General features: G+C 42.3%; 1 long non-coding RNA gene across 3 annotated transcripts in view; it reads left to right on the top strand.

Moving 5' to 3' along the window:
- Positions 1 to 22,633, top strand: part of LOC118541934 (uncharacterized) — a 119,438-nt gene that overhangs the window by 82,395 nt on the left and 14,410 nt on the right. Inside the window, exons 3-4 of one of the 3 annotated variants that reach the window (XR_013444009.1) lie at positions 9,886 to 10,065; positions 11,614 to 11,798. This is a non-coding gene — a long non-coding RNA (uncharacterized LOC118541934). Of the gene's footprint in view, positions 1 to 9,885; positions 10,066 to 11,432; positions 11,799 to 22,633 lie in introns of all 3 variants that reach the window. The other 2 variants (XR_004920335.2, XR_004920332.2) reach the window with 2 other exon arrangements.

Raw genomic sequence — 22,633 nt, 5'->3', positions numbered from 1 at the left:
AAATTTTGTCAATTCAGGAATATATTAGCAACACTTTAGCATGGATTTTTTCACCACGGTGATTTCCAGAAGACAGTTGCCTGAGTTGGAACGGGACATGGGAAAGATTTTGACAGAAGGGGATGGATGCTGTCTGGAAAGCGAGTGCTACCAGGGAGGTCTATGAACAGAGAACCCAAGAGGATGCTGGGTGCCCAGGGGAGGAGGCTGCATTGGTGTTGAAAGCAAAGATGGTTGTGGGCCAAATTCTAACTTCAGACTTTTGCCTCAGGCAGCACTGTTAGCATTTCAAGTCCCATTAAAGGACGCTCCTTCTCAAGCAGATGGTGGCTTTACTGATAACAAAGAAAACAACTTTGGTGGAGAACTGATAGTCAGACAAAGCTTCAAAGAGGCAAAACACCAAGGGAGAAGTTACTAACTAATGTTTCTTGGAGAATGAATCACTACCAAAAAAAAAAAAAAAGAAAGAAAGAAAAAGGACCTGATACAATGGAAATAATTTATTGAAGAGAGTCAGTATTATCAAGGGCATCACCGCCCTCGCTCTCTTCAGATTTCCTGCCTCCCTGCAGATGGGTGAGGAAATAGAGTTGAAATGTATCTAATTTGAAATAAAATGTAAATGCTACAGACTAGAATATTTTTATATTGGGCATATTTTGTGCCCAGCTGGGATGATTTAAGTGAAGGTTTGAGAAGGCCTCTCTGAGGAAGGGATATTTAACTTGAGCAATAAAACTTTGAGTAATCAAAATAATATTCTGTTACTTATTAAGAAACTTTGATTTCATCAGAACATGCAATGTCTTGGGCTTAGCTAATTTCTAATAATAAGGGAATTTTAAAATTGTATATTTAAGAAAACCAAAATTCTGTAGAAATTAAACACATAGATTAAATGAAAATGACTTGTTGCTTATATATATCATGTAACTTGATAAACACACAGGCAGATGTATACTAGAATTTGTACACGTGCTCACATGCTTATGCATGGAACTTCCTAAAGGATGAACCTGTGAGATTATATATATATTTAAAGATCTATAAGTAGATCTATCTATTTATCTATCTATCATCTATCTATCTATCTTCTATCTATCTATCTATCTATCTATCTATCTATCTATCTATCTATCTGTCTATATTAGTTGATGCTAAGTCTACTTCTTTCAGGGCCTCCCTCATCACTGGCCCCATACACCAAACTCTACCTGGAAGCTTGGCCAAGGTTAAATCAGCCCAAATTGTAGGATTCTTCATCGTAAGTGCCATATGTTGGCTGTTTTGACTCCTTCTGGTTTTTGACCCTCTATTTTACTTTAACCTTCTTTCTATACTGGGATGTCCTCAACTCTTAATTTATCTGCATCTGGCTTCCATTTAGTCTGTGGTTTCTGGGCACTACCTAGCCCTTTATGTTGTTTGTCAGACATGTCTACACCTTCTTGCCCCTCGCTGCTCACACTGTCTCGAAAATCTGGGTTCCAAGAATTATCCCGAGGGGATCACATGGGACGTCTTGCCTTCAGACTGGTTTCACAGGGATCTAAAGTTAAGGAAGATATATGGCTCTGGCAAACTAGCTTTAATAAACTGGTGCTTGTTTGTGTAATCCAATGACAGAGCTCCTATTACATGTCTCCCCTGATGACCTGATCAGATTCTCTGTATTAATTGTCATGTATACAAAGATGAACAAAGCCTAGTGTTTAACCTAGTGTTTACCCTATAGGCCTGGTAGGTGAGAAAGACATATAAATAAATAATTTCAATATAGTGTAATAAGCATGAGGGTAGTGGTTGACACAAGGGAAGAAAGTACAAAGAAAAGAGAACAATCAACTCTGCTCATAGAAAAGGGATCCTACATTTCAGTTTGCCCAGGACAGTCCTGGCTGTGACTCTTGCCCTGAACATCCTTTGGAGTTTAGTATCAGTTTCACCTTCTTATACTCTCCAGAGTATCCCAGTTTTGCCCCCCAAAAATAAATAAATGAACAAATAAAATAAAAAAAATAAATTTACATGGTTACCCTTCTGAAAATGGGAAGGTCAGGCAAACTTTATAAGAAGATGTAAGAAATAAAATCGCAATTATGGGAAGAACTCTACCAAACTGATGAGACACAGATGATAATTTTGGGCAAGGACAATAGGCCCATGACCTGAGCAGTGTGTGAAGCTGGAGAATGATAAGATGTTCACATATGACAGTGCCGCTCCAGAGAGGGGCCAGACGCTATGGATTGAAGCAAAACCAAGGCCAGTGATGGTGAGTCTTTTCTGCGGTGCTAAGGACCTTATACCAGTTCTTATAGACAATGGAGTTACAGTAAAGTTTTCTACCAAAAGAATGACCTGATTAGGTTTGTTTTTTAGTAATATCACATCAAAATAATGTACAGAATAGGCGAGTAGGGACTAAAACTTCAGGTGGACAGAATAATTAGGAAACCATCATAATAATCCAAGCAAGAGATTGCTGAGAAGCTAAGCTAAGGCAGAAGCGGTGAGGGTAGAAATAGAGAATGGATGTTAAAGCTATTCCTAAAGGGGGTGATAGGTGTTAAAATTTGTCCGATTGAGAGGATAAAAGGAAGAGTCTAGCTCAGAGTCAGCAGGTAGCTGGATATACAGATCAGGAACTCAGGAAAAAAGTTGGGGCTACAAGTTCAGATATGGGAATGTGAATGAAAAAAAAAGATCTGAAATGAAAAGAGAAAGCGTCTAAAGCCAGAACCTGTCCTTCTAACTTTATTAGAACAATGTGGGAATATGGGATAATAAATGGAAACAGCTTTAGAAAAAATATGCAAGAGATTCATATGACAAATTAGTTTTGGTTAAGGAATTATCGTGGATGTTGGCCCTGGAGTTTGAATTGCCAGCATAATTTTTGTTAGGGAATATCTTATTCTTTGTATCAGTGAAATTCTTTTATATAATAGGGTTTCTTATAGACAGAACAAAAGTGTTCTCCCCACAAAGATCCATTTTGGAATGATTAATATGTGTAATCAAAGCTACTGGTAAAGGTCCCAGTCATTTTATATGAGTCAGCAGTAAGCAGTAGGTCTATTTATGATGGACTGTATAACTCTCACACTTGCATTTGGGCAAAAGCAGAACACCCTACTCAAAGAGCATCTTGCAGTTGCCACAACAAAGTAAAAGAATAGTTGAAGTACTTCTCTTTACTGACAAGTGTAGATCTCTAGAAAAGAGGTTTTAAATCATATTAAATAGTCTGGGAACTACAGATGAAATCTTTTTAGGGTGACATTTCAAAATTTGGCTGATTTTTAAAAAATTTATTTAAATTTGATTTAGTTAATATATAGTGTATTATTAGTTTCAAGAGTAGAATTTAGTAATTCATCAGTTACATACAACACCCAGTGCTCATTACGTCAAGTGCTCTCCTTAATGACCATCACCCAGTTACCCCAGCCCCCCACCCCCCGTACCCTCCAGCAACCCTCAGCTTGTTACTCATATGTGGAATTTCAGAAACATAAGTTTGGCCCATTTTTAAAGTAAGAATGAAAATGTCCCTTCCTCCCGCAATGAGAAATGATTGCTATTTATTTCTTATATTAACTTTCTGTATTACCATTGTTCATTCTCTGTCTCTTCCACTGGTCTATAAGTGAATTCTAAATAGATATGTATATGTAATGAAAGGTGTTTGAATTATGATACATAAACATTTCCACCCAAGTGTAAAGTCATGCTTAAGGCTGAGGTTTTTCTAAACATCTTGGAATTAAATACAGTACTTTCAAGTTGTCACACCCAAATAGGAGAAGGATTTTGTAGTTTCTGAGAAGGATTTCTGAAGCTCTCTTTGAGGATTCAAGATATTTTTTAAGTTGTCATGGCAAAATTCTCTTCCATATCAATGATTTACAACTTCAGTAAATTTCACTCTTTTGGACTATGCAAATCAGGAATGTGTGCTGATTCAGATAACATTTATAAATAAATTGATATAAATGAATGAAACTTAAAAACAATTGATTTACTTTTTAATTTTTAATGTTGTATTCACCAAGAAGATGGAATTAGTGTAAAAGCAGTGAAATTAATAGTTTATTTTTTTAAAAATCAAAGGATTAAGTAATAACAAAATACTCCAAATGCTTTCAGCTTCTGTTCTTAGAAAATAATTTGAAGAACAGTTCTATTTATCACATATTATATAAAATTAATGTGACTTATGTTTTATAAGCGTTTTACATCTATTTAGTAGTATCTATTTATATCTTAGGGTGTAATATAAACACACCAAGCAAAAATATTTTCAAAAAGCAGTTTAACGTTCAGTAATTTCATTAAGCAACATTAGCTCCCTTCTTCCTACTCTATTTTTCATATTTAAATCTTACCATATCATGTAATCTTTGACCGACGGCTTTTGTCTTGGGCCGTGGATGCTGCAGGGAGCCGCCCGTCCAGAACTCCCATACTCATTACCCCAGGTTCTGGAAGTGACGGCTGCTGAGGCTGACAGCGAGGTCCCTCTCTGGGAATTGCCTTTGTCTGAATAAAGCTGCCTCACCCAAGGTTACCCACCTCTTCTCAGGGTACAGCCCATACTCAAAGGCTGGTCATGGAAAGACACCAAAGCTCATCTCCCCTGCCTAAATTTGGGACTTTCCTGAGTGACCGTTGCAGCCCCAAAGTGCTCGGTGGGCTCGACTGGTGACTCCGTTGCAGCTACATCAGTTTCAACCCTGGTCCCTATCCTCCCGAAGGTGTTGCTCCCAACAGTGTTCCCAGATAAATCACCTGGATGAAAACTCAGCATTTTGGAGACTGTTCCTGGAGAAACCAGCAATGAGTGCCAGTAATAGTCTGAGAAAGCCAATCTTAAAATGGTGTCTTGAACAGAATCCCATCACTGGTGGTAGGTAGATGCTATGGACTGAATTGTGTCCCCTCCTCCCCCAAATTCATGTGTTAAAGCGATAACCCTATTGCGACTATATTTGAAGATAGGGCTTTTAGGAGCTAATTAAGGATATATCAAGTCATAAGGATGGGATCTTAATCCAATAGGATCGGTGGCCTTATAAGAAGAGGAAGAGAGAGACAGCCCTCTTTTTTTTTTTTTTTTTTTTTTTACCATGTAAGGACAGATCAAGAAAGTGGCCATCTGCAAGCCAGAAAGAGAATTCTCACTAGAACTTGACTCTGATCTCAGGTTTCTAGCCTCCAGAACCGTAAGAAAATAAAAATTTTTACTTGTTGTTTAAGCTACGCAGTCAATGGTATTTTGTTATGGCAGCCTGAGCAGACTAAGACAGTGGATTACTGAGAAGCTCAGTCTGTGGGAGCTGTGCAGCTGTGAAAACTTTTACCAGGGGTAAATTCAGACGGGATACCAGTAAAAGGAAATGCATGGTCAGTGCAATATTTTAAGTATTGGAATGGTTTTGGGGAAATACTAATCATAAGGACTATGAAATCAGATGGTTCTTTCTAGGGGCCATTGATACTCTGGAGGAAAACAGTAAGTTTTAAGGGTAACTAATCACCAGGTTAAGATAAGGTATGAAATTTAGAGGGCCCCATTGACAGCATAGTAAAAGACACTCATTCAACTAGAAGCAGAAAAAGCTGAAACTGAGGCATGGAAATTTATTAAAAGGCTATCAGAGATCCAGAGAAGGTTGAATGCTCAACCCCAGCAAGTCTGCTCCTCCAAGGTCAGGTCCCTGATTCACAGAGTGAGATTTCACAATTTGAGAGGGAAATCTGGATCAGCGAATTTAAAATCCTGAATTCCTAGGTTACCCTGAACCCTCTTCAGAGCAGTCCATTTTGTCTGTAATTTTGTGTAAAGATGATGCAGTGACCTGAGTCTTGCAAGACAATATAAATTCCTCTCAGGACCTAGCCCCACTTTCCCACTGGCCACCAAAACAATACTGTTATGTCACTACATAACCCAAGCACAAAAGTGCTGAGCCTGATGGAGGAAAGAGACCATATCACAGAATAACTGCTGGGACCAAGTCAAAACCGGATCCTCAGGGCGCTGCGATCATGGGGTGGGGACATAAAGTTGGACACTGGAGAGGGCGTCAGTATGCCAGCAACTTTCAGCGACACAGTCTTTCATATCCTGGCAATGATCCTGCTGAAGGCTCAGCGAAAGGAAGGCTCACACTAAATGAAGTAGGACTCCATGGCAGACTGGGAAGTGGCTGACGGATGTGGGCTTGCTAAGTGAAATGCTGGATAAGACAGCAAGCATTCCATCTGACTCTTCTATGGAAGAGTCCATGGGATAGTGGGGTATACGCCAGTGACCGAAAGATGAGCAATGCACCAGTAGGAGGTGCATCTGAAACTCTGAAGGCAAGGAATGACCATAGGAGACGCTGCTACAGGACTCCCTGAGAGCAACGCAGACAGTAAAATCCCCAAAATGGTACAGACTAGGTAGCAGTGCAGTAGAGGTACTGATACAATGACAAAATGGTCAATGGGGAAATGTCAAGTGCCGGAGCTGTATAAAACTATGGAGGTGTTTAATAGAACCGAGGGGGAAGATAGGTGGGTATTGCCAAGGATATCACTCAATATCTATGCAAACAATATATCAGAGGCTGTGGGCAACCCCCCAGTGGAAAATGATGATCCCTGGCCCAGCCTCCCGAATCGAGTTAGCTTTCAAACTCAGAACGCACATACCGGAGGAGATGCCAGGTTTCAAAGAAGAAGAACTTTACAATTCCACAAAGTATGTAAAAATTCCCTACTTCTTCCCCCAAAAGGGTCTAAGACACAGGCTTGGAGAATCCAAACACTAGGAAAAAGGGAGTGCCCAGATATTTCAAGTACTGTGGACACAGGGTCTAAGTTGAAAGTGCCCCTCTCCTCCAGCAAATATAGGAAATAAAAAATAATATTGCCTCCTGGTGGAATGGAGGAAAGCAGTATACCCATAGAAAGCTAAAGTAGGCAGAATGGTGGTCCACATCATATCCCCGCTTAATTCATCAGTCTTGCACTGAAAAATTCATATGTATCCTGGAGAATGACTATGGCATACTGAGCACTCGATCAGTTGTAGCTCTCTGTCAGATGAGGTATCTTTGCAAGCACAGAATAACACAGACTTAGGACGTGGTCTGCAGCCACTGAGAATGAATACATTTGTTTTGACCCCCATCAGGAAGGAGGGTGAGCAGCAGTGTGCCTTCACATGGAACAGGCAAAAGGATGCATATGCGGTCTTGCCCCAGGGCTGTGTTAATCTCCCCCCACCTTCCATCATAATGAGCCCAAAGGGACATGGACTGTCTGGACATTCTGCAGAACATCACAATATCAAAGGCCTAATATTAATTGAGTCAGATGAGCAAAAAGGAGCAAGTATGATCGACATTTTGGTAAGCCACATTTGCTCCAGGGGTAAGAGACAAACCCTATAAAGATTCTGGAGCCAGCCATATCAGTAAAGTTTTAGGCATCAGTGTAGCATGCGGGAGCATTCCCCTGAAAATAAAAGAGGAATTGTTGCCTCTTGCATCTTTCACCGCTTAGAAGGAGACAGTGTCTGGTAGGCCTCTTTGGTTTGGGGAAGCAGTGTATTCCAGGGAAAACTGCTCCAAACCATTTAACAAATGGCATGGGAGGCTGACAGCTTTTAGCAGGAAGCTCTGTCCCAGGTCCAGGACAATGCAGGAAACCCTGTTGCTTGGTCCGTAAGACCTGGCAGATTCTATGGCACTATATAGAGTGTATGGTATAACAATAGGGATATTGTGGTGGAAGCAGATGCTTTATGAAATTTATGGCAAGCCACTGTAGGAGAACCACAGTGGAGACCCATATGTTTCTGGAACAAAGATATACCATCTGCACCAGAAAATTATAGACCATTTGAAACATAGCTCCTGGCATGCTCCTGCTCTGGATATGAAGTGATCTTGTGAGCAGAACTTCCCATCATGGTTTGGGTTCTGTCTGATGTGCCAAGTTATAAGGTCAGACAAACCAGATAGCAGTCTCCTGTAAGATGGAGGTGGTGTACCTGGGATTGGGCCCGAGCCATCAGGCAATGCGGTACTTGTTCTTTTGGTTCGTGTACAGCATAGACTTAACTAACGCGATAGCCTCCAACTTACCAAAGTGTAGCTACTGCTGCTGCTGAATATCCACCTTGCTCGTGACAGACCAACACCGAGTCCCCAGTGTGGCAACATCCCTAAGGAGATCACCCAGCCAGTACGTGGCAAGTTGATTCCGCTGGACTCTTTCAACCTTAAAAGAAGGAGCAATTTACCTTGACTAGAATGAACACACGGTGAGCATGGTATGATTTCCCTGCTCCACATCTGAGGGGCATTTGAACCACCAACACAGAATCGTGTACAATACAGGATCCTGTATGGACCAAGGGACAGATCACCGTGACCATGGATTTGCTAATCATAACCCTTCCTGCACCATCCAGAAGCTGCTGGCCTGGTGGATCAGAGGAATTGCATTCTCTAAGAGCAGCTGAGGTTCCAGCTTGGAGAGGCTTCAGCAAGGACACTGCTCCATCGTCTAGGATCCAAGAAACACTCTAAATCAATGACCCTTAGATGCTATTATGTCCTAATAGACAGAATACCTGGGCTCAGGAACTTAAAGTAGTATTAGAATGGGCCTGGATTGTTCCCACAGATCCACTTAGAGATTTTAAGCTTTCTGGCTCTGTAATTGTGAGTGTTGCAGGTCTAGAAGTCTTGAACCCCAGAGAGGGAATGTTTCCACCGCAGGGCACAGCAAAGGTAACATTAAACTTTGTTGTGAGGGCCACCTGCTTACTTTGTACTCCCTGGATGTGGGCTGTCCCCTAGATGGGGTGCGTCCTACCACTGAGGGCAATGCTGAGGGAAGACTCAGCTCTAGGACTCTAGCCATCACTCCCAGCATCTGAGGGAGTGAGTGACTCCATCCTGAAGAGGAGCCTGAATGACAACTCAGCAGCAGCCCATTCCTTGCCCCTCTTGGGTACGTATAGAAATTTTACCCCATCTGGGAACAGCCCCCCTCTGAATTTTGGTTGGTTGGCTGCTTTTCCTGAGAAAAATTATAGGAAATTCGTGAACTAATCTATAGTTCCCACCATCGCATCTGGTCTTAAGCTACAACTGATACTCATCATCTCATTCCTTGTCGCAGCCACACTACAGTTCACCAACTCTACCGGGTCTTGCGCCCTACAACTCCTTACAGGTGTCGTTTCTGAGACCAAGCCCCAGTGTTCCATACACCTCTTCATCACAATGCCTTGTTCCTAGGGAATCTGCTCTTCAACATTTCCATCTCTCCTTTCCTCAGAAGGACATTAAAGAAGGTGTGGTAGGGACGCCTGGGTGGCTCAGTCGGTTGACCATCTGCCTTTGGCTCAGGTCATGATTCCAGAGTCCTGAAATTGAGCCCTGCGTGGGGCTCCCTGCTCAACGGGGAGCCTGCTTCCCCCTCTCCCTCTGCCCTTCCCTCCCCTCCCTGTGCTCTCTCTCTCTCAAATAAATAAATAAATAAATAAAATCTTTAAAAATAAATAAAGAAGGTGTGGTAAATGCAGAGCTTGGGGATAAACCTACAGAAAGTTTATTGGCCTGAAAAAATGTAATATGGTTTCCTCATTCCTGCCATTCATTTCAACTTTTAAGGCAGGTGTCTTTGTCTAAAACTTCCCTGGAAAAATGGCAAAGAGAATTGTACTTTTGAATTTTAATGTTGAGGAGAACACATACGCAAAAAAAAAAAAAAAAAAGCAATTGCTGAATTTATTTGTTTACTGTAGCTGCCATAACAGAGCACCACAACCTGAATGGCTTAGACAACAGAAATTTCTTGTCTCACCTTCAGGAGGCCAGAAGTCCAAGATTGAGATGTTGGAAGGGTTGGTTCCTTCCAAGGGCTGAGAGAGAGAATCTGCTCCAGGACTCTCCCCTTAGTGTCTGGTGGCTTGCTGAGTCTTTTGCATTCCTTGGCTTGTGGAGCATCACCTTGATCTCTGCCTTCATCCTCACATGAAGTTCTCCCTGTGTGAGTGTCTCTATGTCCAAAGTTCCCCTTTCTCTTTTTTTATTTTTTATTTTTATTTATTTTTTAAATTTCATTTTATTATGTTATGTTAGTCACCATACAATACATGATTAGTTTTTGAGGTGGTGATCCACACTTCATTGTTTTCGTGTAACACCCAGTACTCCATGAAGTATGTGTCCTCCTTAATACCCATCACCGGGCTAACCCATCCCCCCACCCCCTCCCCTCTAAAACCCTCAGTTTGTTTCTCAGAGTTCATAGTCTCTCATGGTTCTAAGTTCCCCTTTCTATAAGGACATCAAGCCTATTGGCTTAGGGGCTTCTTCTACTCCAGTGTGACCTCAATTTAATTACATCTAAAAAACCCTGTTTCCAAATAAAGTCACATGCTGAGTATTGGGGGTTAGGACTTCACCATATGAATCTTGGGTGGACACAACTCAATCCCTAATATTGAACTTTAGGGGGAGGGTTGTATTTCTTGGGGAAGGTAAGTGGTAGAAAATACAAAGTTTAAAGTAGTAGGTTAGCTGGGATCTCTTTTTCTTTCTTTCTTTCTTTCTTTCTTTCTTTCTTTCTTTCTTTCTTTCTTCTTTCTTCTTTCTTTCTTCTTTCTTCCTTCCTTCCTTCCTTCTTTCTTTTTTCTTTCTTTTTCTTCCTTCCTTCCTTCCTTCTTTCTTTCTTTCTTTTTCTTCCTTCCTTCCTTCTTTCTTTCTTTCTTTCTTTCTTTCTTTCTTTCTTTCTTTCTTCTCTTTCCTTTCTTTCTTCTTTCTTTCTTTCTTTCTTTCTTCCTTTCTTTCTTTCTTTCTTTCTTTCTTTCTTTCTTTCTTTCTTTCTTTCTTTCTTTCTTTCTTTCTTTCTTTTCTTTCTTTTTCTTTCTTCTTTCAAGTGGGGAAACTTAAATCAGTGTCCTTAAGAAAAATGGCTTTCTTTCCACTTGCTGGTTGGGGGATTACCCCCAGCAGTCGCATTTCCGATGAATTAGCAAAAAGCACTGGATTCTGTTTGTGTCCTGACATGTACCTGTCTATTAGCTCCATCTCAAAATTGTATGGCTCAAAAGGAAGAAAAAGAATAATGTGTCCTCTCTGCAGGAGCCCATAGTAACTGGTTGCAGCTAATCTTCCAAAGAAAGAGAATTCAATCTAGCAATTAGAATTTATGGGCATAAGTTCTGGAAGATGAAAACCCTCATCATCCTATTTGGTTCACTGACTCTGAAAGGCCCGCGTGCCATGTCACATTGCCAAATTGCACATCTGCATTTCGGTTGGTACATGCCTTTGGTGTTGGCATTGGCCCTATGACCACAGATCTTTCTATTGTAGCTATTTTAGTGGCTTGGCTCTTTTTTATTCCCTTAGGTCTTATGGTGGAGCAAGAGGACACCCACAGTGGAAGCCAAAAGAGTCATCTTAATGAATGGCATGTTATGGGCCTTGTGATTGTGATTCGCAATGTTTCATAGCATGGCTGGCTAAATTCCTGTTCCTGAAGGATGGAGTTAAATCAGGCAGAAAAGTGATGTGGAATCTTTTTTTGCAGGAAGCTCTTCACAAAAACACTCTTGTCCCCACCGACACTCCCTCTTGTATGAACTGTGAAAGGACAGTGAAATCTAATGTACGAACGTGGAGCACACATACTGTGTCCTGGGCCTCCAGAACTACCGCCAGAGACTTCGGAGGTCAAGGGCCCATCCCACGCCTTGACCTGCACCATGTCATGTGGTAGGTCCGCGTGCGGGACCCAAATAAAAAACCCAGGTCAGTGCTTCCAGTTGGGGGCTCCCTTCCGGCAACTGTCTCCTTAAACGCAGGATTCAGGAACCTGGTGGAACTCTGCCCCAACTGTGGGAAAACATATTTCAGGCCCAAAGTGTCAGAGTGAAGGGGGGAGGGGCAGGGAAGGGAACCAAATGCTGAAGCAAATAAAAACATCTTTTAAAATGTCGCCTGCTTGCTGCCAAATGTGGGCTCAGAGGGAGTGCCACCGGGAGCAAGTTCCACATGGTGGGGGCCTTCCGTGGAGAAGCCTGGCTGGCAGGCCAGGAGGATTCAGTAATTAACACTGTCAAAGACTTGCGAGGCCCCATTTCAGCAGCTCGATCTGGAAGTGTTTGCCCATGTCCTGTCACCCCCAGCGGCACAGCTGTGGTGTGGGGTTTGTCAGCGGTTGGCGCATGTGTGGGCCCAAAGTCTTTGTCATGCAGGAAAAGCCAGCTTGGGGCTTCCTTTGGGGGACTTAACCCTGTGGGGATTGAGGCCAAGAGTATCTGATTTTTTTTTAAAAAATCAATTAAATGAAGGACTCGAAGAATGCCTAGTAACCAGTTCCTAGAAGTTATAGCATCCAGATGGCTAGATAACAAAGTTAGAGAACCACGCACGGTCACCTTGGCCTGGCCTATGGAACAGGCTGTTGTGGGCTGGGAAGGGGGCCGTGGAGGCCCTGGGAAAAATGGGTGATATTACAAGTTATTAAATAAAGACTCTAAAACAGGGTATGGTGAGGAAGAACTGCTCTCTGGAGAAGAAGAGAAAATCAGTGGGTAGGTAGCTGTGCTGTAGTGGGGAAAAAACACAAACCGGGCATGAGTTTCTGGGTTCAGTTCCCAAGATTGCCACTTACTAAACCTTTATATAAAATGAGGGTTGTGATATCTCAGGTGAAATGTTTTATTTTGAATATATGTAGACATATATTATTGAGTAAACAAACTATAGATACATACATGCATACACACACATGCACATTTCTCTGTGCACCTGTCATTTAGTGATCACTGCTATGCAATCAACAAACTTTTATCAGTTCCCTCCTATGAGTGGGCACGTCTTAATACATGGTATCAAACATGACAAGTCAAGTGTCTCTTCTCTTGGAGCTTCTATTCTAGTGAGTTCTAGGAGTTTTTTATTCGGGGGTCCCACATGCGGACCCACCACATGACATTTTCAGGTTGTGGGAAGACGTATGATTAAAAAGGGTGCTTTCATGGGGAACTGAAAAAGGCCTTTTAGGTAGAATGGTTCCAGAATATTTACACACTTTTTCTCATTCAGTTTTTCTGACACTCCTGTGGTAGGCACTACTGTTTCCGTTTACTGCCAGGGAGACCGAAGTCCCATGGGTTAGCTCTGATGGGGCAGGCTGAAAAGTATGGGTATTCAATCAGAATTGTGTGAACCTCGCTGGACACTCTTCTTCAGTAAGGGGATGTCTGAAATCGAGGGATGTTTCCAGCTCGCTTTGTCTCTCTTTCCTTCACTTTTCTTCTTTAGGTAAAATATTATTCGCTGGAGCCTATATGTATTATGGTTTACGAATTGAGACATGCAGTAGTAAACTACACTCGTTTACAATTTTGGCACTCACATTGTGTGATCGCAGAACACTGAGGAGGATACAGATGGACCCGTGATAGCCACAGTGCTATGTGACAATTGCACCCCGTTCCATCTGCAGACATTGCTAGAATCTTAGTTGGGCCATCCGCTTCACAAGAAAGCAAGACTCATTTAAGAGGTTCAGACGGTCGAGGGCAACTACCTCAGACAAACATCTTTGTATTGGGAAACAAGATTGCCTATTCAGATTTGTTATTTTCCTGTTTCTTGTTAATGCCTTTATTACTTGTCCTGTGTCCATGGTTTAAGTCAAGGGGAGAAATTAAACTTGTATTGTGGGAAGAAATATTGCAGAGGGGGGAGAAGGAAATTAAATCATATAAATCTTCATCAGAATGTATTTGGTTTGAGATAGATTTGAAGCATCTCGGTGTCTCCTTACATATGTCTGGCTTGAAAATTATGTGAAACATATGTCTTCCTTGGGCACCGAGGAAAGACACAGCTAAGATGGGGTTAAAATTGTGTGAACAAGAAATCTAGAATCCTTCAGGTGAAGCCAGGGTGCATGCTCACTCTCCAGTTGTTGTTCTTTGGGGTTTACCGCCCTGCTTTTTTTTTTAAAGATTTTATTTATCTGACGGAGAGATAGAGAGCACAAGTAGGCAGAGTGGCAGGCAGAGAGAGAGAGAGGGAGAAGCAGACTCCCCACCGAGCAGGGATCCTGACGCCGGGCTTGATCCCAGGACCCCAGGATCATGAACTGAGCCAAAGGCAGCAGCTTAACCGACTGAGCCACCCAGGCACCCCTTTACCGCCCTGCTTTTTGCACGAAGAATTATGTAGATTGCCAAGCACCGTGTGAGGGCAAGAATGGACGCTTGGTGTCTGAGCCTCGCCAGGGAGATGAGTGCAGGACAGGATGATGGGACAGGTGTCCTCCATGCCTGCTTCTCTGGCACCCTCACGCTGTCACCCTCTCTCCTTCTTACTTTCCCATGAAGCGCCTCTGCTCCTGGCACTTTATTTTTTTCCACCCCTGCCTTATTTTTGTGAGCTTTGACTGTCTGCTCTTTTCCCCATGTTACTTCCTCCAGCTGGAACCCCTTTCTCGTCCAGCTCCCGTCCATCCCGTGGTTGTTAATTTCTGCAGCGGGCCCTTCCCAAAGCTGCACCTCTCAGAGCCCCCACCACCTCGGCAAACAGTCTTGTCAAAGATTTAACCACGGAGTCCTCAGCATTGTATTTTCACCACATATTGTTTTACTTAACCTTCGAGAGACCCCTCGATATATGGCATGGTTCCCATTTTACACCGGAGGAAGCCGAAGCCCAGAGCATCTCATGACCTCCCCAAGTTTACCCAGCTGGTAAGCGGTGGGATTCGAGGGGAACCTGCATCCTCGGGCCTGAGTTTGCTAGCTAGTAGCATGATGCTGGGCCATCGCATGTAGCAGGAGGACAAAAATTGCAATAAAATTTCCTTCTGAATCAACCCCCCGCTGGACCAAGTTGTCCAGGACTAGGGAGTGGTAACTGAAGTTTGGGAAATGGCATTTTGGTAGAACTTTCATGGTGACTTTTGTCACTTATATGCTACTGTGGCAAGATCTGCTCTATGGAGCAGCTAATTAATCCTCTTGGGGCCATTACGCAGCCACCAGCAATGGTCGGCTGCAGACCCGTGCCTGTGCTAGGGCACAGCCCACGCTAAATAAGCAGCCCGAGAAGCCTGACATGGCAGGTCTGCAACCACAGGTTCCCGAGGTCAGCACTCCCAGTGTTTGCACGTCCTGGGCCCCGCAGCACAGCATCACACACAGGTGGGTGTTCTGTAAGTGCTTTTTAATGATGGTGGTGGTGACGATGTACGGGGGTCTGTTTATACTTGCAGAGAGGGTTGTGTATTTTAACAAGAAGGACTTTTGATTGGCATTTCAAAGAGGCAAGTGTTGTTGGAAAATGTCAGCACCCTGCATAGGAGGGCACTTCACAAGTGTTAAGGGATTGGGTCTGCTAAGGGGATTAGGATAATTGTTTTGGAGTGAATGGGCAGGCTCAGTGGAGGTGACCTGAAGTCATTTTAATGGGCCTAGTGGAGATCATGGTGACAACTCATGCTAGTGGATTAAGATGCTCTGATGGAAATTCCCAATCATTACTTAGCATTGGTTCCATTGGGATACTGACTACCCTATTATACCACTAGGCCTGGTAGGCTGACTCAATTTCTGGGCTCAAACAAAGAAATGCTGATCAAAGAAACTGCCACCCCCACCATGTGGCACACAGTTCCTTTGCCTCCAAAGATGAAAGGTGCCTATTTTCATGGCACTTCTCATTTTGGGAGAGCCTTTTAATTCGTGCCAGTTCAAGATCAATCAGGGATGAAGTCAAACACTGTCAGAATAGAAGGTCTTGTGGGTGAAAGTAGAGGAGGGAACTTCTTTCTCCTAAGTAAACACCAGGGTGGGTTGCTGAAAGTTAAAATCACATCAAGTCTGCAAGCTTTAGGAATGAAAGACAAAGTCTGGAATGAACGCATATATAGATCCAAAGATTAGAAAGAATAGAATTTATATTATGTACGAGTAGTTCTTGTCTGTCTGCAACCTTTTCTCACCTGATACAAATACATATTGGGCGGAAACCTTGCATTTCAAGTATTGGTTGACCCAGCCCCAAATGACTGAATCAGGTAGCTCTGTTGGCCAAAGGTGGGGATGCTACCGTTGCCCAATGGGTTTGGATGCTCTTTGTTTAGCCAGTTTGAATTTCTTTGTGTGTGAGGCCATCAACTGCCCTACACATCACTCTTACCCTCGGAGAACTGAAAGAGGGTGTTCTAGAAGCAAAAGCTGGCTTTTGCCACAAATTTCTTACATCGTGAGTATTTGAGGATATTTAACTTCTAATTCATAATTTTAGACTTTGCAAGGTTGTCAGGGAGCCTGGGAACTTCAGGTAATACTTTAACTGGTTACCGTTTATCCAAACCAGAAGCTCTTCAGGGAAGTGGCTGGAGTGGAAAAAGAGGGTGGTATGGGGCAGGCAGAGCCACATATCGGCTTTGGTGCCATGGAATGGACAAGTTTTGCAGCAATGGAGACCTGCAGCAAACAAACTTTAGTTTTCTCTAGAATGCAAATTGAGGAAATGTACACACACATGGCTCTCAGCCTAGAAATTCCATGCCTTCCCACATTGGTTTTGTAAGCAGAGTCTTCACACCCACATTATATATCTGGCCGAGGCAGCCTATAATCATTCCAGTTCCTTTGGACAGTCACTGTTTCAGAGGTTGGAATCTTTTTGTTTTGAGTTTGATGTTCAAGTGTGTTTTATTTATGGAGCATCACTGGTCCAAGATGGCTTGCCTTTAAATTAAAAAAAAATCTGCAATAAAATTTATTGTTTCTCTAGGCAGCACTTTCGTTCTGTAGACACATTCATCTCTGAAAACTCCTCACTCTGGATTCTCAAAAGGGCCAAGGAGAGTAATGGAGATTTTGATGAAATAGCCTTCAACTCTGAAATACTCTTTCTCTAGAACAGTGTCAGAGTCGCTGTGGGTGGTTGTTAAAAATCGAGATTCCTGGAATTCAACCGAGGTCTACTGAATCAAAAATCCCTAGTGCTAGTTCTGGAATCTTCAGTACACACAAGTCTGATAAGTACTTTTGTAGCCCTCTGCCAGATGCCACCAGCTTGTTTTCGGGACAAATGGTTGACCTCTTTCAGAGTCTTGGGTTTGTATCATACTTACACAGAAATTCACCTGATATTTGGCTGCCTACCTTTTGTCTGATTTTAGAGAGATGGGTTATTGTCTAAATGATTTACCAAAAACAGAAATAAGGATTTTTTTGTTCCCTTTCTGATCCCCTCTTCCTCTTCCCCATCCTCCCCAACTTTTCTCTCTTAAAACTTTCCTGGCCTCAGTTAGAAACATATGTGACATACTGAGAAAGATATAGGGGAAAATGCCAGACAACAATAAAATGTCAAGGTGAGCCAACCTCATTTTTGGTATTCACATAGAAAGTCTGAGAGGGAGAAGTTAATTTACAGGTGGGTTCTCCAGGGGAAGGATGGCATACTGCAAGGCTCTTGGGGAGAGCGTCAGAGAGGCGGAAAGCTGCATGTTGAAGAAGGAAACAAGGATTTAATTTGTGAGGGAGGGCAACTGGTAGTGAACTCAAGATGTCTGAGTATGCTAATTCTACACAAAATACGACCCACTGTAACTACATGGAAGAATGTTGTGCGAGGAAGATGAGTTGAAAGAAATTTCTTTGACTTCTAGCTGAGCCAAAGAAGAGATTATTCACCTGCTTTGATCCAGAAATATGGCATCACGGGAGGATTTAGCCCGTATACCTGCATTCCGACTACCTCCAAATCCTAAAAGTAAAATTCTAAAAGTAGCAGGAAACACACCTGGGAAACGGTCTCTTTCTCACAAAGATCCTTAACATAGTACAGGTCAAAATTAAATGCACTTTCCATAAGTCATTTAAACATGACTCCATGTGCCTGTAAGGTACCAAATGTTTTACCCGAATTTGCCTTAAGTAGCGGCAAAGCATCATATGATTTGGGGGTGTCATAAACCTCTCCCTGTCTTCTATTATTCTCCTCCGGCCTGCAGTGCTTCTATTGATTTTCGTCAAGACAACAGTTCCTTTGGATTGGGCATTATGCATAAGAGCCCCAAATCAGAGCACAAAAAGCCATTTTACAACAAGCAACTTAATGAAAGCCGGTAACTATCAACCAGAAAACGCCACGGTCCAGGGAGTTTGGACTGGAGAGGGGTGGAGAGGTGTGGGGTATGAGCAGTTGTCTGGGGAGGGCAGGCGCTGATGCCAGGGTCACCCAGTGGGGGTGTGGGGACATCATGAGGTCATAAAGGAAGCTGAAAGGCAGCACTGAGGAAGGAAACACTAAAGACAACATTTTCTTGCTTCATGCTAACCCCCTGGTTGGGACCTGATTATGGGTTTAGTGGAATGAATAAAATAGGAGCAGAAGCTGAGGCAGGGGGACCCTGGGTACATTTTCACGTAATGCATGGACATAGTCATCAACAGGAGTCACAGCATGCGTCAGCTGGCTGTCTAGCCTTTAACCAACTATTATTTTCTCTGCGTTAAACTAACACTGATGGATTACTTTAGAGAAAGAATGAACCAACTTCTCTAATTTGTCTAAGGCTACAGGGAAAAATAATTGACCTCATTCTCCTAACTGTGAATGGGAGAGAACGATTCATGTGCTTCCCCATCCCCCCCAACCCCCCCGGCAGGATGAATTCTAATGATTCATGTCCATGGCAATTGAATTTCCTGGAGAAAAGCATCCTAAAAGTTGAAGTTATAGTCCCAGCTTTTAAAACTCTGATCATAAAACCTTTCTCTGAGTGGAAAATAGGCTAAATCATGTTTTCTTGTCTTTTTCCTCTCACCTATTCTGCTCCTGGAGCTTCTGATTCATGACTGTGCACCAAGGACATTGCGGATGTGGGAGTGAAATGATTCTAAAATATTTAGCTCTATGGAGAGGCAGACTTGGCTCCTGAGAGCCTGCTAATTGGGTGGGTGCCTGCCTCTTCCCTCACCGATCCATCCCCACATCGCCAAAGTTTTCACCATACATGGAAACATATTCAGGCATTGATTCTAGGGTTATGTAACCAATGTTCACAGACTCATATGAAAATGAGCCTCATTATTTTAGGACTGGGATTGGGTCTTGTCAATGTGGTTGGGTGTGAGATTAGGGAGTCAGGGGGCCTCTGGCAAACATGAGAGAGCATAGCATGTCCATATGGGATAAAATTTGTATTAAAAAAACCACAAGCTTTGTGCAGGCTAACAGACTAAAACAATAATAACTAAATCCCAAATAGAAATTTACTTGTCAGATTCAACTGCCAGGACTCCATTTTATGACTCCTGCTTTAAAATCACCTTTCATATTTATAAATGCCACTCCAAACTCAAACTGCAAGGTAGTTTTGGATAATGGGATATTTGGGGTCATCTACCTTTCTTGCTATAGTCTATCATGAAAATCGTAATTGAAAGATAACCAGGGGCTATGCATTCCTTTTACTTCTGAAATGGCATATAGATAAATCCCAAATATTGAGATTTATCTAAGTATGTGTGCTATTTTATTGATCTGATTTATATGCTGGTAAGATGTCACTCAATATAATATTCTGAGGTGACACCAGCAAAGAAAAAAGACTTTCAGAATTATTGAGTAGAACAGGAGAGAAAGCAGAGTGACCCCCCACCATTTTGGGGGCAAGTTCTGGGAGACCTAATTATTGTTGTTACTCTTACTATTGTTTCCTCATCCATAGCAGCATTCCTGGTACACACTGAGGGCTCAAATCGTGGTTGTTGAATTAAAAAAAAATTTTTCGAAGTTATTCTATTGTGCTCCACCTTCTGCAGTGCTTTGTATTTCAAATGAAGTTCGGGGTAGAAGTGTCAGTGTAATCGATAACCAATCTGCCAGAATAACAGTGTGACAAATATCTGTGTTTTAAATCAAGAGATAAAGGAAAATAACGCTATTCCTGAAGTCCTGTATTTAGAAACATCTCGATGATTTTGTCACTTGTTTACGTCTCATTGGAAAAAAAAAAATGCATCTTAGAACTGAAGCATCTACAAAGAGGACAAATGTGCAGTGAATCTGAACCAGTTAAACCTTAATAGTGTAAATGAAACCTTTAAATTGTGTGAACCACTAGCAGTCTTGCAACTCTTTACATGTGCAAAGAATTGAATGAAGACATATGGTCACCATCAACTTGGTTATTTAATTCCGAGATGACACACGTATTAATCTAACTGAAAGGGGAAGCTACTATATGGCTGGTTGTAATTAGCCAACCACAAATTTCTCTAACCACTTCAGTCTAAACCAAAAGCCAAAATGGCATTTCGTGATTACACCATCCCACCCAGATTTGCATTTCTTGATGAATTCCCAAGGTTAGGATATGAGCCATACTGTAAAACCAACCCTCAATTACACCTTTTTAGAGGGGAAGATTAGTGGCAGGTGGCGCCTGCTATAAAAGCCTCATTAAAACACCTTCTGGTGGAGTTTCACAAAAGGAAGCCACCAGATGGAGACCCATCTCCACATGGTAGTCTTACCTCAAATGAGAGTTTCACCTGACACTTTGGGGACAGACAATTTTTTTCTCACCTAACAAGCCACTGAGGTTCAAAAGACGATCTATTAGGATTAATCGTACTTGATCACTAATCCATTGTAATGCCATATGCTGAAAGCGTTGTTCACTGTGAAGCCTGGAGCCAGGTAGAGCCCCTCCGGTAATGTAAACCCTCCCGTTTTCCTGCAGCTAATCTAATTTCACCTCCTCCGAAGACCTCAGATGCCAGGAGCAATGCTTAACTCTCCCTACACTGTCTCTGATGCATTTTTGAGTGGTAGCAAATCTGATCTCAAAGGTAACAATGCTGAAACCTGCTGCCTGATTGGAAAATGATCTTTCCTGGTGTTGCTTGGTTAGTGGGGTGAATGGATAGAAGGTATTTCTTCCATTGTGCACCGATTTAAAGCCCTAGTCCCAACCTTCTGATCAGCACAGCTTGGTATTACTCATCTCCTCTTCCCTAAACGTGTTTGTCAAATCTGCAATTTACTGGATTGGAACAATTAGCCAGCTGGGCAGAGAAAGTGAAGTTTACGTTTCATAGAGGAGATTTTGTCACCTTATTATGCAGTCCTTGAAATGGCAGGATTTTTTTTCCCCCCTGTGGTTGGACTTTGGGATGGATCCAAACTATCAAGTGCCAAACAGAGTCTCTCGTATTGTGTGTGTGTGTGTGTGTGTGTGTGTGTAGCTCTCTTGTATGTTTTGTGTTAAGCTACTTATGAAGCACCACCCACTAAGTTGCTTTCTGTAAGAAAGATGGCCTTTCTTGCTCAAGACCCCATGTCTACAAGTTACACACAGGAAGGTAATCATACCCGTATGGCCACATGAGCCCCACGCATTTTGCTCTAGTCCCAGGGTCCCGTATGAGGAGTTGATGGAATAACTTCCAAATTGCTACAATATTTTGTGGTCACTTGGTTCCAACTATAGATAGACTGCTAGATGGGGTGGAGTAAATGATCCACCTCCAATATATACTAGAGAGTATTGTCAAGATAACAATAGTTTTCCTCAAGTAATACGCGATGCGTTTAAGCAAATGGGACCTGGCCTCCTGACACATCCAGTGTGGGGCTCCACACTTTCCTAATAAACTGCTCCCCAAAATGCAATAGTATTTAGAGAGTTACCATAGTTGTAAGACCCAATCAGTGTTTCAAAAATATAACCCTTATATTGCATAGTCACGGAGGGGCCGTTCTTATTAAAATGCAGATTCTTAGGACCTAACACAGACTGACAGACTCAGAGTCTCTGGAGTTGAAATGTGAGCATTTACTTTTTTTTTTTTTTTTAACAAGGTTGGTTGGTTTGTTTTTTTACAAATTTTTCAGATGATTCCGATGCACACTAAAATGTAAGGTCCAAGTAAGAGAACACAAGCTGTGAAACCCCACCAGGGCCCCAAGACCCCTACTCTCTTCTTTCCTCATACCGAAGGCAGAGTGAAACTGTGGTCAGGGGGCGTAATGTGACCACAAGTTGTTTTCTGAAGGGGGTGGGAAAACACCGTCCCCCCCCCAGGTTGCTCCCTGGATCATATTTGTAACTAGGCAAGGTTGCTATGAGTGTTTTTTGTTACCCAAATGATATACCTCATGTGCCCATACTGTACATGTATACGAATACTTAAAAAATCTTAAATTTCTACTGACACATATAAATCACTCTAGCTTTGTTTTTATAGTTTATGTAGTCACCAGACACCACAGATAAAAAATCTAGCCTCCGCATGCTGCAGCTGGAGGACTTTATTTTGTCATGCATAAGAACTGCTAGATTTGGCCAGGCAAAATTACCCTAAGGTTTTTTTTTTTTTTTTTTTTTTACAAAAGATAAAAATTAAAAAGAAAAAGGCAAGAACACTCATTAGCCAATCCATCAGACTGAAGCAGAGCGTCCAGGTTTTCTCTATAATTACACAGAAGGGATATGGTTTCTCTATTGGATGCAATTGCATTTACAGAAAAGCCTAGGCAATACCTAGTTTCATTAGCCTCCCTTC

Source organism: Halichoerus grypus, chromosome 14 (assembly GCF_964656455.1).
Source record: "Halichoerus grypus chromosome 14, mHalGry1.hap1.1, whole genome shotgun sequence".
Classification (NCBI taxonomy): domain Eukaryota; kingdom Metazoa; phylum Chordata; class Mammalia; order Carnivora; family Phocidae; genus Halichoerus; species Halichoerus grypus.
The sequence above is the reverse complement of the archived record's forward strand: the minus strand, read 5'-3'. Positions and strand labels throughout refer to the sequence as shown.